This window comes from Pinus tabuliformis, chromosome 1_2 (genome assembly GCF_031772625.1).
Source record: "Pinus tabuliformis cultivar Carrire ecotype Pingquan chromosome 1_2, CPIR1, whole genome shotgun sequence".
Classification (NCBI taxonomy): domain Eukaryota; kingdom Viridiplantae; phylum Streptophyta; class Pinopsida; order Pinales; family Pinaceae; genus Pinus; species Pinus tabuliformis.
Window position 1 is genome coordinate 586,505,777 of NC_142298.1, and position 17,644 is coordinate 586,523,420.

The window sequence follows — 17,644 nt, forward strand, 5'->3', positions numbered from 1 at the left end:
CCATATTCCAAGTATGAATGTGGGAACTCATGGAATAAGCGAGAAAAGGCAAAACTAGGGCTTCGAGAGGAGAAGCCACCTCAACCCTTAACTATTGATTCCACCTCATGGTTGGACATCATTAACAATAACCATATCATTCTCTACCAAAGAGTTCCATGGCTCCAAGAACTAGTAACTCAACTCACAACCTTCGGAAGCTCTAGAGCGTTTGTCCAACCCAACTCCAGGGACTAGTAATGAAGCCCACCAAAGTATCCAAAGAGTTTGTCCCAACCTATGCTCCAGGACTAGTAAATCAACCCAATCTATTCCAGGACTTCTAAAGCATTCATTCTAAATGACAATCATAAGTGTTGGTTGCTAATTTTTCCCACTTTTTACCTGCCTTTTTATCCCTTTCCTATACTCATTTCATGCCTTGTTGGTTAATTTGTATTCTAAACAATGAAGGTACAGTTATTGTGATGGCTTTGTAAATCGTTAATCAATGAAGCATAGTCCTAGGGGATTATTGCCTAAAGTGACTTGCTAACTTATGTTTTCATGCAAATTTGGAGGAATGATGATCAAAGGCATGATTCAGTGTATGATGGCTATCGAGATGGAAACACTATCTTTGGATATCAGTTGTAATGGTGGTTCAACATATCGATCAGCACAAATGTTATCGTTGTATTCTTTTATATCTCAAAAATCAGTATATATGTGAAGGGAGACAACTGTTGTAATCTTCTTCATTGTCAGTTGTTAATGAAATGTATAAGTAGTGATTACAAGGCTAGGAAAGCCACTAGTAGGAGATATGCGATATTTCTCAGTTGTAACATCAAACCTCTGTAACGATATTTTGATTAATAAAATTGCTCACCTTTTGATTATTTTATAGATTTCGATATTGCCACAGCCATGATTAGGAAGTTGGGCCTACTCTCATCACCAGGCATTGTTGTATTAGATATGTGTGTAGGTTTATTTTCAATTGGGTTATTTGTTTGTTGTTTAATGATTTCAGTGTCTTGTTGTGAGTCTTAACTTGTTGTTACTCTTTTTGTTGTTATAGTTGTAAATTATTGTTATGCATTGTTATGTTATGATTAAATATTCAATGCTGGGTAGGGAAACTATAGCCTGCATATACCTTGGATGATAGCCTTGAAATAACTAGTAGAGCCAGGGGTCGACAATTAATGTGGAATTGGGTAAATTGAATGATTCATAGCTGAACACCAACATTTTGTCGTCGTTTCGAGGGATTCTATCAATGGCATGAAATTCCAATCAATATTGACCACAGGACAATCCTCTCATCCCAAGGAGGGCAGTTTATCACCCTACTCTAAGTCCTAAGCATTACATTATTTTTTTTCTTTCATAGGAACCACTCTCTCATCTAAGGAAGGGAAGTTTTTCTTTCACCCTATTTCAGGTCCTAAGATTAGAATTTTGTTTTTGGTTTGTTTTCCTCCTTTTTCTTTCTTTTTAGGGGCACCTCTCTCATCTTGGGGAGTGAAATTTTCACCCTAATCCAGGTCATCAGATTTTAATTTGCTTGAATGTTTTCCTTTTATTTTTTTATTCCATGAATAGAGATACAAATAAAAGGGGTAAAGGAAGACCCCCCAAAAGAGGAAGGATAGATCTAGACAGAATTACCTATATCTAAGAAATCATTTCAAAATTTGAATCATGAACATCTTCGCGAGTTGCTGTTAGGGTGAGATCTCATATGAGATCTAGAGGGCAGTTAGTTTCATAACCAGAACCTCCCCCAACAATAGAAGCGTAGTTTAGGGAAGAATAAGTAGCAAGAAGAGGATCTGGAGAACTGAACACTGTGATTTCATAAGAAGAAGAATACTTGAGGAATTCACGACACCATTTGATCTAGGAAGTGATGTTAAATAGACTCAACTATGCATTATAGAACAACTAGAACCGGTTGAGATTCCAAGTGAATATTTGAATATATTCATGGCTCCTTCAACTTCTTTGTTCGAGTTCCCAATTGGAGATATCAGGTGTGATGCACCTATGAAACCTATTCCTTTGAGAGAATTACCTTACTTTCATTGTCTTTCTTCTGAAGATCCGAACACATTCTTGTTTGAATTCAATGTTTTCTGTTGGGGGTATGACTATATTTCTGATGCTCAAAAATTGAAGATATTTCTTGCCACTTTGAAGGGAACAACTTTGAGATGGTTCATGGGTTTAGGGGGGAAATATATTACTACATGGGATGATATGAAGATGATTTTCCTTGAAAACTATCAAGACTACTGGAAATCCTAATATGTCAAGGAACAAATATTTAACATTATGCTGAAAGAGGATGAGAACATGGAGGAATTTGTGGGAGGTTTCCAATACATTTTGTTGAGACAAGCCATACTGATCTAGATAAGGACATCTTGAAGATAATTTTTCTCCGAGCACTGAGGGAGGAATCTTTGGAGCTTTTGAATGTTGTAGGAAAGGGAGATATATCAAAGGAATATTTTGACACCATCTATTAATTATGCATTAAGTTTTCACGTGGAGCTATGTGGCAGAGGTAGGGGATCTAAACCCTCAAGACATCCATTGGTGGAGTTACGAAAGCATAAATTGGAAACTTGTTGGAAAACTTAAGGAGTGATATCTTGAGCACACTATCCTCACAGCTGGACATTTTACAATTGAAACAGAAGTAGATGGATCAGAGAAGGCTATGTCCACTTTATACCCTCAATGCAGAAAGAAGTACCAGCTTAAGGAATGTGCATTGAATACTGTCGAGACATATGTGATATGTGAACAGATCCATTCCACTAACACATCTCCATCTCTTCCTAGGTTGAAGGCAACTTTTCAAGGAGAAAATGAAGAAGTAGATCAAATCTAACTCATGAATCAAGGTATGCCTCAAGACCCTTCTTAGTATTTTAATAATTTGAATTTTGGGCCTCAATCTCTACCTTTTTCACCTTCATGGTCGTATATTAATATATAATTTTGTGCAAACCATGGTTCCCTCAGTCTAGTCCAAGTCCTTCATAGTCCTAGAATTAGTGTGAACCTCCTATTCCTTCAGGATAGTTCTCCTAGCCTATGCCACAATAGAAAATACAACTACCCTATAATTCCCCCATAATTAATATTCCTCTTCATCCACAACTGCCTGTTCAATTCAACCCAAATCCAAACAATAGGGGGGATCAACAGGTTGAGACAATCAACCTTCCTACATAAAATATTTCCATCATGGAATGTAATGAATTAAATCTCCAGTCTAGTCGGGTGGTAAATACTTAGACTTGACTAACAATTATTGAACATATTAATGAAGTCTCAAAATCAGGTCCTAGGAATTCTACTGGAACAACTGGAGATGATTCAACACAAATTCCTATGTTACAACAACCCCGTTCTAATACAATTCTTACTAGAGGATGTTAGACTGGTCCACCTTATCTTGAGAGACTATCCTTGAGAAAACATAGTCCTCATCTTGAATTTGACATTTTAGGGGAATTTCAAAACTTATTTGTCAAAATCCTGTTACTTCAGGATATGAAGGACGTATTGATTTATGCCAAAACAATCAAATAATATTGCTCTAAGAAACTTGGAAGAAAACCAAAGGATCCGCTCGCTATTCACGTTATGGGAAAATCATCAAATATAATGTTGGGGAAGTCTATACCTATTAAGTATAGGGATCTAGGGAACCCAATTATTACAACACCGATTAATGGGGTTGATATCCCAAATGTGCTGGTAGACTTGGGGGTAACAATTAATATCAAATATTCTGCAACTTTGATTACCTTGGGCTTGTAAAACCTTCAACCAACTCCTACCATCCTAGAATTGGTAAAGCTATCCACTATAAGACTGATAGGGAAGTTGGAAGATATAACTATTTCAATAGACTCATGGGAGTACCCTATTGATATTTTGGCATTATGTACCCAATCCCTAGTTGTGTGCATCCTTTGATTTTAGGAAGACCTTGGCTTGCGAACACAAATGGTTACATTCGGTGTTAGTTGGGAAATAATGGAATATCCAATGGGGACATTATAAAGAATCTTATCCTTTATCTCTCTGCGGAACTGAGTTCATCATATAAACCAAGATTTACCTTAAAGCAAAAATCTCTACCTGCAAAAGGGCTCGAACCTAAAAATGAAGAAATTAGATAAATTCTTACTATTGGTGAGGCCCTCCATTTTTAGTACTTTTATCTACAACCCCAAATTTGTTTCTGATTCAACTTGCTAACTATTGGAATATGTTATGAGTTGCAATGTTTAGGAATCCATTGAACTAGAGGGTGAAGTTGAAAGCATTCATGTAATTATACTCGTAACAATATTCTTGTAGAAATTGAACGAGGAAGACGTTGAATGTTAATCTTAACCTTTCACCTTCCCAGTCTGAACGATTATTGAAAATCCTTTCAGAATAGAAAGAAGCCTTTGCTTGGGAATATATAGACATGAAAGGAATCCCTATTGGTTTATGTACTCATCACATATAAATTAAAGGAGAATGTTGACCTATTAGGCAAGAACACAAAAGAGTGAATTCTTTTTTAAAGAACATTGTCAAACATGAATTACAGAAAACTATTGGATGTGGGATTTATTTACCCAATCTAACACAATCAATGTGTATCCCCACTAGTAATTGTTATGAAAATGAATGTAAAGTGGCATATTTGTGTTGATTACAGGGAATTAAATAAATAAACTCAGAAGGATCATTTTCGCTTACCTTTTATTAACTAACTCCTTAATAAATTAGCCAAAAAGAAGTTCTTCTCCTTTCTAGACATATTTAGTGGGTACAAAAAGATCCAAATAAATCCCGAGGATCAAGATAAAACTAACTTCACATGCACTTGGGGAACCTTGGCATACCGATTCCTTCCATTCAGTCTCTATAATGCACCTGCTACCTTTCAATTGGCAATATTGGGAAGTTTTTTTGATATAGTCAGTCATAGTGTTGATATCTACATGGATGACTTCTCCCCATATGGGGATTCTTTTGGAGAAGGTCTAAAAAACTTAGAGAAAGTACTTAGAAGATATGAGACAACATATGTTTCTCTTAGTACAATAAAAGGCCATATGATGATGAAAGAAGGAATAGTGATAGGACATCTGCTTTCAGTTGTAGGAATTTGAGTTTATCCTTCCTATCTAGAGGTAATATTAAAGCTTCCTACATCGAAGACACCGACACAGGTGCATAGTTTCATTGGTTATGCTGGCTATTATAGACGTTTTATATAAAAAAAATTCTATGATAGCATTTCCAGTTTTTCGATTGTTAGCTAAGGATGCAGAGTTTGTGTGGACATATGAATGTGAAATAGCCTTTGTGAAAATGAAAGAATTAGTTTGCAAAGCTCCAATAGAAGATCCTATTTCATATCTCAATAGATGATTGTCACACAAAATTACGGATGGTCTTGGGATAACATGAGGTCAAGAAACCGTACGTGATTTATTACGTCATTAACAATCTGACTCCTGTTGAACTGAACTATACTGTAACTGAAAATTATTTTTGGTTGTTATTTATGTTATTAATAAGTTTTAGCATTACATGGTATCCCACTTTCACCCACACTGATCATATAACTATTAGGTATCTAATGAATAAATCAAAAACTCCTAGTCATATTATAAGATGGTTATTATTAAATCAAGAATTTGATACTACCATTGTAGATAAGCCAGACCAAGATAGTGTAGTCACATATTTCTGGTCTAGGCTGGATATTACTGATGAGGGTGTTCTTGTAGAGGAATACGGTGTTCTAGATGAACATCCTTTTGCAATTTCTACTCACACTGTATGGTATGCAGATATTTCTAACTATCTTGCTACAAGAAAAGTACCTCAACACTTACCATACAAAGAATAATGAAGGATTATCCATCATAGTGCTTGCTAATCAGGGATAGAGGGATACCTCTTTGATACAGGACTTGATCAACAAATCAGGCACAACATAAGTGAGGATGACATCTATGATGTCCTGAAAGCTACTCACAATTTCCCCTATGGAGAGAATTTTGTAGATATGAGGATAGGTCATAAGGTGTTACAGACGGGGTATTATTGACCCTCTATTCTTCGTGACACAAGGAAATATGTGGGGGTACGATAACTACCAGCAGATGGGACAGTCTTATTAGTCGAATGAGATGTCATTGACAACCTCAACTAGTTCTTGAACCCTTTGAAAAATGAGCTATCGATTTCGTTGGACAACTCAATCCATTCTCACATTAGAAGGTCCACATTCCAATCTAAATGGATTATGTGACAAAGTGAGTAGAGGCGAAGAATATTGTGAAATCAATAGAACAGGTTGTCTCAGACTTCTTATTTGAAGAAATTTTCACTCGGTATGGAGCTCCTAGAGAGATAGTTTTAGATGGAGGGGTGCAGTTGAGATCACATATGATAGAAGGACTTATGAAGAAGTATGGAATCAAGCACAAGGTGACATCTCCATATTATCCTCAGGAAAATGGGCAAGTTGAGAGTACAAATAAAGTGTTAGATAATATCCTTACGAAGACTGTATCAAACCATCACCGAAACTGGACCGAAAAGCTTGCTGAAGCAATTTAGGTGCATAGAACATCATGGCGGGACACAATAGGATTTTCACCATAGGAGCTTTTCTATGGGAAATCCCCTTTATTTTCTATGGAGTTAAAAATTAAGATGATCAAGATCACCCTTGAAGTAGGTTTCAATCTTTCAAAAGCCCAAAAACACTGACTGGAACAATTAAATGAGTTGGATTAAATTCGTTTGCTAGCTGTCGAGAACACTACTACAATTCAGTAGTAGTGAACTAAATGGCATGATAAATTTATCAAGAAAAAGGTGTTTCAAAGATAAGATTAGGCATTTCTCTATGATTCTCGAATTTTTCTTGCAGGTACTTTGCTGGTGTTGTTACTCCATCGAGGTAACTCGCCAGGTACATCCCCAACTGACTTCATGGATTTGATTGACATTTCATCTATGACATGACTAGAGATGATGGTGGATAGTCATCCCTTAGTTGGGGGAGGCATTGTATTAATGTTAAACATGTAGTATTTAATAGCACTGGTGATCTATTGTTATTGTTGTATAGCCTCATGCCAACTCGTACATTCCACATCATCATTCGGGTCCCCACCATACCTTAAGAATTTATCCCTACACATTGGAACTTGAAATATGTATGATTGTACTGAATTATCGTCCTTTCCAACGCGTTGTAATAATTTCCATTATTTACCATAATCTACCATGGATTTTTCCCATAATATCTTCCTGGATTTCCCTTTTACTGCATCCCTTGCAATCGTAATACCTGTCATCACAACTTTACTAGATAACGCTCTCCTCAACAATTTTGCTGCTACTCCAAGTGTTGCTATAGAGAAAGTTACAGAATGGGTGGGTAAGTTGTTAGGCATGAAACTGAAGACACAATGCAGGTCTGATGTTGTCTAGATGTATGTTAGATTTTTTAGAACGCAGTGTCGTATGCATGTTTAGACAGGTTGCTGGGATTCGATGAAGTGATTATAGTCAAATTTGCTTTGAATTTGGATGGAAATTATTCTAGATTTCATGGGTTAGACATTCCTATCACAAAGCAAGTTATATCGAATATTAGTAGGTCGCCACGAGGTTGGAAAAAATGGTTTGCCCGGAAATCACCGTTACCAAAATATCCAGAGGTATTCTTGCAGGTAGGAGAAACCATGGTCCAAAAGGGAACGAGATGTGATCAGAAATCCTTGCCACATCCATGGGTGAAGGTCACATAATTTGTAGTGAGATACATCACTTGTGAAGGTCAGCTCACTGCCTTGCTCAAATACCACTTTAAACTTCTTGCATGCCTTCGGTTTCGTCATGTGCGTTCTATCGATATGCCATATTTCTTATGGAATAATATTCAGTTAATGGCACAGTCTACTTGTCGGTCACATCAATTGTTGGTGTTCCTCACAAACCACAGACTTTTCAGGCTTCTGGTAGTGCATACCCTGTCACAGACTTCTATGGCTTGGCCACAATTCACTGAATTAGCCGAAGAGTAACTTGTAGCCATGATAGCGGCAAGAGAGGAAGAGGGATTAGTGGCAGAGGAAGAAGTCATAGATGACATTGTTACACAAGAACCAACATCAGATCATGAAAAATTGGAAGCATTGTCGAGAGAGGAGGCTGCAGGAGAATCGCCAGCACATGAAGGCATCGGAGAAGATGTTGTTACACAGGAACTAGCATTGAATGTTGACCTAGAAGATGAAGAAATGGAGGTAGAAGGGTGTATCAGTGGAAGAAGTGGGAGTTGTAGTTGACGTTGTTACACAAGAATTAGAGTTGACTATCGAGCAAGTGTACGAAATGGAAAAAAAGGTTGCACACGAAGAAAATGAGAAGACAATTGTAGAACAACAAACAAAAGGATAAGGAATTGAAACAACAGGTGAAAAAATAATGGAAATCGAAAAGGATATCCTTCATTCTTGGCTTTCTACCTCCCTACCAAGAGGGTCAAGGAAAATTTTCACCCCCTAGATGCTCGCTGAAAGAAAATATCTCTCCCTCGATGTTAAAATTTATAGGGATAGTTAAGGGCACCATTGTCGACACTATTAGACAAGAATGAGTGTCAACTGGCGGACAAGTTGGACAAATCAAAGGACTGGTGGTTGACATTGTTACATAAGAACTAGCGTCAACTGAGGGGCAAGTTGAAGAAACTATGGCTGGTGTTGTTCGCACAGACTCGTCAGAATAAAACGATGTTGTTGGTATCAACATGTAAGGGCCAGAACAAATTTTTGAGCAAATAGAGTAAGAGAACTGAGCGACTGAGCAGCCACAAGAAATGGGTGTTCAAAATTTGAAGTTAGAAGGGCCTGCAGTGGCTCTAGAGACATTTAGGGAAAATGTGGAGGTTTGAAGACCCGCAAAAGAAGATGTTGGGGCCACCCCCAAGTTGAGGAGCAGAGAGAGGAAATAAGTGTGAAACAGGAACTTTTTGATGTGTTTCCTGACATTAACCCACCAAATCCAACATTGTCTGTGAGACCAACTGAGGAGGTCATTATCAAGAAAGAATTTATTGAATAGTGTGCAAAAAGAAGGCCCCCCATCTAAGAATCTTATTGGTTTAAATTTAAATAAAATATGCAATTACAATTGGATATTATCAAGTTAAGGAAGCAGGTGTTACGGTTATGGAGACGAGTGAAGAAGCATAAGAGGAATACTGGTCAGGCTTTTGTGAATCTTGGAGCTAAAACCACTTCAACAGCAGTACAGACCAAACCATTTTTTGATCTGTTGGAGCCACGAGAATTCTTATTCATCGCTGAATTTCAGAAATGGGAGGCTATTGCACCTTGGCTTCAATTAGGGTCTATCCCTTTGCAATCCCACTTGGAAGGAGTGAGAGGAATTCAAGAACAATTTGTGATAGTAGTGAGTGATTACATGACCTATATAGAGAAATCAAATAAGAGACAAGAAAGGTAGAAGAAAAGGATTGAGGAACTAGAAGAGCAAGTGCAACAACTAAAGGCTAACAAAGATGAAATGTTTACTCTGGTGCAACAGGTAATGGCATGTCGACCTCCTAGTCATAGTTATGCTATTTTACTGTATGAATAATACCTTTTATTCTATTTGGAGAGCATCCATCAGGAGATAAGCCATGAAATCAAATATCTCACACAGTTTCCATGTCCTGAGGGGTCACAATATCTTGAACTAGAACTGGATGTGTGAACTATACATGCATGATTATTTTCTAGGGACCGACCAATCATTCAATCTAGTGCCATATGTGGGGGATATTCAATTGAGAGCCTTCAACTCCTTCACTATTAACTAGGTGAAGTGGAAGAAAGCCTTCGACACATTCGAAGAGAACCAAGCCAACAAGCTACTTGTAGTTTGAGTAGAGCATTATCAGGCTATGAATAATTTTAACAAACATTGTACCTTCTTGGGAATAGAAGGATGGAAGGGTCAGATGTTGGCAACACAAACGTGGTGCGCTGACATGTGTACAAAGAAAATTTTTACTTGTCAAAGGAAGGCTCGGGCTAACTGTCAGAAATGATGGGTGTTTTCACCAGCTGCAGTAAGGATATGCGAACCTTTTGGGGCCCCTAATTTTGTTCACACTTTGGAAAAAATACCATGATATATCACATGTATTCAGACCTGTGGGGCCCGGTGGATGGGTCTGAGAATTTTTTTTCCCATTATTTGGTTTCTAGTTGAGCAGTATACACAAACTTATGTGGTACATAGCATGCATCTAATCATCCATCTACCATGTAGCTTCGTTGGGCCCAAAGTACCTCCACTGGACTTTAACATGCTTAATTGCTCCATTATGGAGCATGAGAATCTTTCGCTACAAAGTGCAGTGAGCTTCCAGCTAGAATTCTCCTTCTGGTTCTACCTACAATACAAATCAGCCAATCACATGATCAACATATTTCACATACTTCTTAAGGACTAACACATGGAACAAATCATGGATTTTGACTGTCGGAGGTAATGAAAGTTAGTAGGCCACGAGTTTAATCCTCTCAAGGATCTCGAAAGGTCTACAGTACAGAAGTGCTATCTTGTCACATGATCCAATCCTCAAGGATCTCTTCCTAGGCTTGATGCACAAGTCTACATCTTCCCTAACCTAAAACTCCTTAAATTTCCTGTGCTAATATGCATAACTCTTTTTCTATCCCGTGGTGCCTTTATATTCTTCTTAATAACCCACATTTTCTCTTCCATCTCTATCAGCATACCTAGTCAAATCAATACATTGTTTGTTGGATCACTCCAATTAATGGGAGTATTAGAACTTTACCCATAAAGTGCCTCAAATGGACACATCTTGAAATATTTTTGATACTCATTGCTACACGCTAACTCAACCAATGGAAGATATATACTTTTTCTAATTCTACCCCTAGTGGATGACATACATCCTCAACATGTCCTCAAGAATTTTGTTAACCCTCTTTTCTTCCATTTGTCATCGGATGATAAGATGTAAAGAAATCCAAAATTTTCCCCAAATATGCAAATAACTCCTTCCAAACCTAGAAGTGGACTTGGCCTCTCTATATGACACAATCTTCCTAGGAATCCCATGTAAAATCACTATCCCCCTAATGAAGACCGGGCTACCTCACTAGCTCAATTTTTAGGCTTAACTGTGATGAAATGAACTACCATGGTTTACCTATCAACCATAACCATACCATAATCATGTTGCTTCGATGTCCTTGGAAAATTTGTAATGAAGTCAATCGAAATGACCTTCTATTTCCACTTTGGAACCAGAATCAACTGTAATAAACCATTTGGATGCTTACACTATACTTTTAGCTATTGACAATCCAAACACCTCACAAGAAACTTAGCCAACTCTTTCTTCAAGTTTTGCCAATGGTATAAATTATTAACCATTTTCAATGTCTTCTAATATCCTGGGTGACCTGAATATGGCTTGACATGAAATTCCCTCAAGATAAGCTTCTTAAGCTTGTTGTTATCTGGCACATAGATCATGTCCCTAAATCTGACCAAGACATCTGTCATCAGATGATAATCCACATCCAATTCACATGTACTCTGTTGTTGTAATCTATGCCTAAACTGTTGGTACTTGTCATCTCGTTTTCTTGCCTGCACGATCTTGTCCTACAAGTTTCTCCCATAAGAACTCATAGCTGCAATGTAATTTAACTGCACTCTTCTACTAAGAGGATCTACAACCATGTTCTCTTTACCATTAATGTACCTTATCTCAATGTTAAACTCATTGAGCATATCCAAACATCTAACTTGTGTGACATTGATATTAGGTTTGTCATACAAGTATCTCAACCCATTATGATCACTAATCAAAATGATCCTCCTACTAAGAAGATACTTCCTCCATATCTTCAATGCATGAATGATCACTACCAATTCCAAATCATGCATCACATAGTTTTTCTAGTTGTTATTTAGTTTCGTTAATTGATAGCATACTAATATTCCTTCCTGCATCAGGACTCCACAAGCTTCTCTCTTGAAATCATCTGTACATACCACAAACTCTTTATCTAGATCTGCAATCTTCAATGACAAAGCATTTGTAAGCAACTTCTTCAACTACTCAAAACTAGTTTCACATTCCTTTGTCCATTTAAAGTTATTTCCTTTCTATTTCCATGATGCAATAGGATATGGAACCCATGAGAAGTTGATGATGAAGCTCGTATAATAAACTGATAGTCCCATAAATTTTTTGACCTCATCCACATTCCTGGGAATTTCCAACTCCATGATAACTCGGATCTTTTCTAGTTCCAATGCTATATCTTCCTTGGAAACAACATGTCCCAAGTAGAGGACCTCTTTATGGTAGAAACCACCCTTACTAATCTTGGCATACAACTGATGCTCTCTCAGCAATCATAGAACTGCTTCGAGGTGTTTTGCATGCTCTTCCTCATTCCTAGAATATATAAATATGTCATCAATGAATACTATCATAAACTTGTTTAGATAATCATGAAACTGACTATTCATCAAACACATGAAAGTAGATGTAGCATTAGTCCTACCAAACGGAACCACAATAAACCCAGAATTACCATACTTAGTCTAGAAAGAAGTCTTGTATATGTCCTCTTCTTTGATGCATACTTGATGATATCCTGATCTCAAATCAATATTTGAGAACTCTTTTACTCCTTTCAACTGATCTAACAAGTCATCAATTTCTGGAAAATGTTACCTATTCTTAATCATCACCTTTTTAAACTACGTATAATCAATAAAAAACCTAATACTATCATCCTCCTTCTTCACAAACAACATTGGTGCACCCCAACGCAACATGTTTGGCCTAGTTTATCCCTTGTGAAGCATTTCCTTCAACTACAACTTTAGTTCCACTAACTCTAGAGTGCTCATCTTCTATGGTGCCTTCGATGCTGGCATTGCTCTTGAAATTAACTTAACAGAAATTCACTATGAGGCAATAACTTAGGTCTCTATATGAGAAATACATCCTATAACTGTTTCATAACTATATACCTCTTGAAGACTTCCACATCCTCAACATGCTTACCTTTATCACTTAAAATATGAGCTTTAAAAAATACATCCTTTCATGCTACCACGCTTTTCCTACATAACGATAACCATTCTCACTAATTTAGGCTTCTTATTACCCTAGAATATTCTCTCCTCTCCATCGTCATCCAAGCATTCAATAGCCTTATCATAGAAACCTACCTTATTCCTATGAATGTACAGCCAATCCATACCGAACATAATATTGTATGAGCCCAACAAAAGCACATTTAGATGCAGTGATGTAGACATACCATTGAGCTCAAATGTGTAAGATCTCACCCAATGATGAACTCTTTTCTTAGTACTTGTAGCCAACTACAACAACTAAGACTCTACCTACACTTATTTATTCAAGCAACTCTTATCGGGATTAATATAACAATAGTTAGATCTAGGGTCAATACAAATAGAAACAACTTGATGAAAAATCTTCCTATTATCCAATGTTGCATAAATATGAGGAATACTCTCTCCAACATCCCCAATTGTCTATTCCTCCTAAGAAATGTAAATCTACAGAATGACACCCTGATGTTATGGACAATCTCTCTTATGATGATCCTCTCCACAAGTCCAACACTGCAAAGGTTTCCTAACATCACACTTGTTTACAACATTGAACTTCTTGGATGGTGTTGCATTCTCCTTGTCATATTTATCTTGAGGTTTTCCTCTCTTCTTAGCCCACTTTCCTCTATTCTTCTCCTTACCTTTCCAATTCTTCTTAGACTCAGTGTTGTGCTTTGATTTCTCATAATAGTGATTCATATTTTTTATGGTTTCATCGAGCCTTATAGGATCATCTAACTCAATCATGTATTTGAATGATACCAAAACCCACTGATGAATCTCTGAATTTTTTCTTTCTCCTCCTTAATATGAGGAACATATCTCAAAAACTCCAAGAATTTGCTAGTACACTCCTCCTTGGTCATAGATTGCATCTTCAACTCATAGAACTTATTGTCCCTATCATCATAGTATCTTTCAGATATATTTCTCTTCCTCAAAAGTCTCTCAAACTCACTCTAATTCGGCTCCTCTTCTCAAATGCATCTAACATTCTTCAAATATTCCCCCCAAATTCTCTCTTTTCCTTTAAGACTAAAAGTAGCTATCCTAGCTTTCATATTTCCTAAATAATCACGCAAGCTGAAAAACTTACTCATCCTAAGAAAAAAAATCTTTGGCATCTTGTGATTTCTTCATTTCTCCATCAAATGGATGAGGATTTTATTTCTTCAACTCTTCTATAAATTACTCCTTGTCACTCCCCCTATATGGATGGTGACAATGATGATGATGATGCCTCTATGAACTAGAACTGGAATAAAACCCATGGTCATTGCCCCTCCTATCAGGCATATCTAAGAAGCTACAATATATGATTGGTAATCCATATCAAACCTATATCCTAATTGAGAAATGCTTCCATATGCCCCAGTGGTCATTTCGTCATGTCCATGACTGATCCTAAGTGGTCCATATCTTTACCAATCTGACAAACTTTGAAAGATGACTGCATTAACTTCCACTTGCTGCTCCTGTGTTATGGAAATTCTTTCATGTGACTAAATGATCATGTCATTATATACCTTATAATTTTCTATCTCTTCCTTTAAACTTCTCAATGTATCTTCTATGCCAGGGGGGTACTCATTTCCATGTTGTTCATTTAACATGTAGGCAAAATCACATGAATTGTAGTCCAACATTCAGCTAGTCATCTTTATCTTCTTATTCCTCCAAACATACCATGTCATATAAACTAATATAAACATGATCAACATACCTCAGTGGAGTTCAAGTGAGGCTATATCGTCTATAAAATCAATCTGGATTAGCACAAAATGTGTATATATAATGAAATCAACATATCAATCATCTCAAAATCAACATCATAAACCTTTACATCATGACACAACTTCAATGACAACCATCACATTGCATGCATAATGAACACATAGACAACTCACATCCGTGCATGATAGAAACACTCCACCCATCTAGTCCAAGTGTTTGAACCTCAGAGCTACGATTCCAATCTGTAACCAACCCTCCCACATTTACCCAATTTAATTGACCTAGCAGGGTAAACATGAGTTGAAGAGTTATTATGACATGACCCAACCTCCTAGATCCATTTAAGGAATTAGGGCCTACAACTGACTATCGACTAATAACTCATAACATCCCTTAGGGCTACAGGACACTCAGGGGCCAAAGAACCACCCTAGGTGATCAAACCATCAGTTAGAGCTCGTTTTAAGACAATTTAACCCTCAACCACATGCATGAAAAGGCCTCCATGTAGTTATAGACCTCCAACCACATGCAAAACATTTCCTTAGTACGGTTGCGATAGAAAATGTCATGTTTAGAGGGTGTGGTCCAAATATCTAAGGCACAATTCCAGGCCAGCCTCTAGACCACTACCCAAAATCTCTTGAGACTTCTTAGAATCATTAATGACATGACAAAAAGGATAAACGTTCAAACATAAAGGAAAAACTTCACCAATACTTCCTGTAACATAATAGGTATTTCACTGAACACATGGAAAACATGTACGATACAGGTCATGAATTCATATTTGATCATAGGAGACTGAAAATTTTATGAGAATCACCAATAAGGCCTAATTCCTTGTCATAATATTTGTAATAACATTTTTTATTCCATGCATTCATCAAGCATTCATATATTCACCAAACATGTCAAGATCCATAAGTAATATACATCACATAACTAGCATAGAATCAACATATAACTAGGATAGAAACCATGGAAACTCAACCATAATATCACCAACATAATCACGATAAATATATATAAATCACAATAGAATAATAACTCTTATCAACATATGATGTTACTAACCAAGTCAAGAAATTCCATGTACCACTTGACCATAGACATGGCTAAACCAAATCTCTCTTTCAACCAATCACCTTTGTGCCATATTACAAACATGAATGTTACATATCATGGAGTAAACCAAAAAAGACCAAAACATGGATTCTAGAGGCCAAAACATCTCAACCCTCAATCAGTGATTCCACCTCATGTTCGTACATCACTAACACCAACCAGATTGGTCTCTACCCAAGTTATCGAGAGTTATAGGAACTAGTAACTCAAGCCATAACCTTTGAGGGCTCTAGAGAATTTATCCAACCCATCTCCAGGGACTAGTAACTCAACCCACCAAGGGCTCCAAAACCTTTCTCACAACCTAGGCTCCAGGACTAGTAACTCAACCCACATAGTTCCAAGGTCTCTAGTGCGTTCATTCGAACCCACATCCATAATTAATCAAAATTTTCTTTCACTATAGGGGAAATCATCTTGGAAAGTCATAGCAAAGAAATGGATATAAAAGCTAATTTAATATAAGTTTCACACAATGTTACTGTAATTTTAACTATTCAGGTAATCAGAGGTTTTTCTTCAATACTAATTGAATGCAAAGTTGTGCTTGCTTCATTAAATAGTAAATACGAAAAGAGTGAACGCGTCTTACTTCTTAGCACCATAACTGATGAGTTAGTGGCATCGTCCCATGGCTAGTACCCGAGAAGGAAATACACATAAAGAATGGACCACTGACTAAGCTATTGGTCTTGCCTCCACCTTTGTTTCTGGGACCGGGTGAATTTTATAACAACCATTGAAGAATATAATTTACACATATTATAAGTCATGCTCTTGTGCTAAGAACATAAACCGTGATTGAGAACAATAAGCATCCACTTCATGAATTAGTTTACAATCTTTTTGCTCAGTTTGTTCCACTCATCTATTAAAAATTTCAATCCATTTTTGAATTCAATGCATTTCTAAGCATTCCAATATATGTTGATATGTAGTATTCTGAACATTTTAGTATTTACTAAAAATTGTTTGATGGAAAATATAAGTTTTTGCAAGGCCAAGTTATACACTAATGTCTTTGAATATATAAATTCCCAATTCTAATGTTATGTTTTTGAATAAATTAATTATATGTACAGACCAAAAGGAATGCCTCTAAATAAACAAATTTCTATGTATAGGTGAGAGGCAGTTTTGTTACAAAAGGGGACAATACAATTTACTTGAGGTTGTGAAGACCTTCTTGTAGGGCGAGAATATAATTCAAATGTTTTTGTAAAAGAAAGAAACCTAAATAGAAAAGGAAAACCATGTTATAAAAGGTATTGGGAGCAGTGACAGACCTGTGATTTAGTGAAATTACATGTGATGGTGAAATCAATTCTAGAGATGACGTTCCATGTATTAAAATACAAGGTTCAAACTACAATATTGTCTTCATTTTGGGTAAAGTATCATCACAATGGAAGCTCGGGGTTGTGGGATGAGATAGTGTAACGAGATGAGTCACATGTTGAGCGGTAGGCAACAACACAGGTGGCTACACTTGATATCCACTTGACAGTTACATGGTAGCAACACAGGTGGC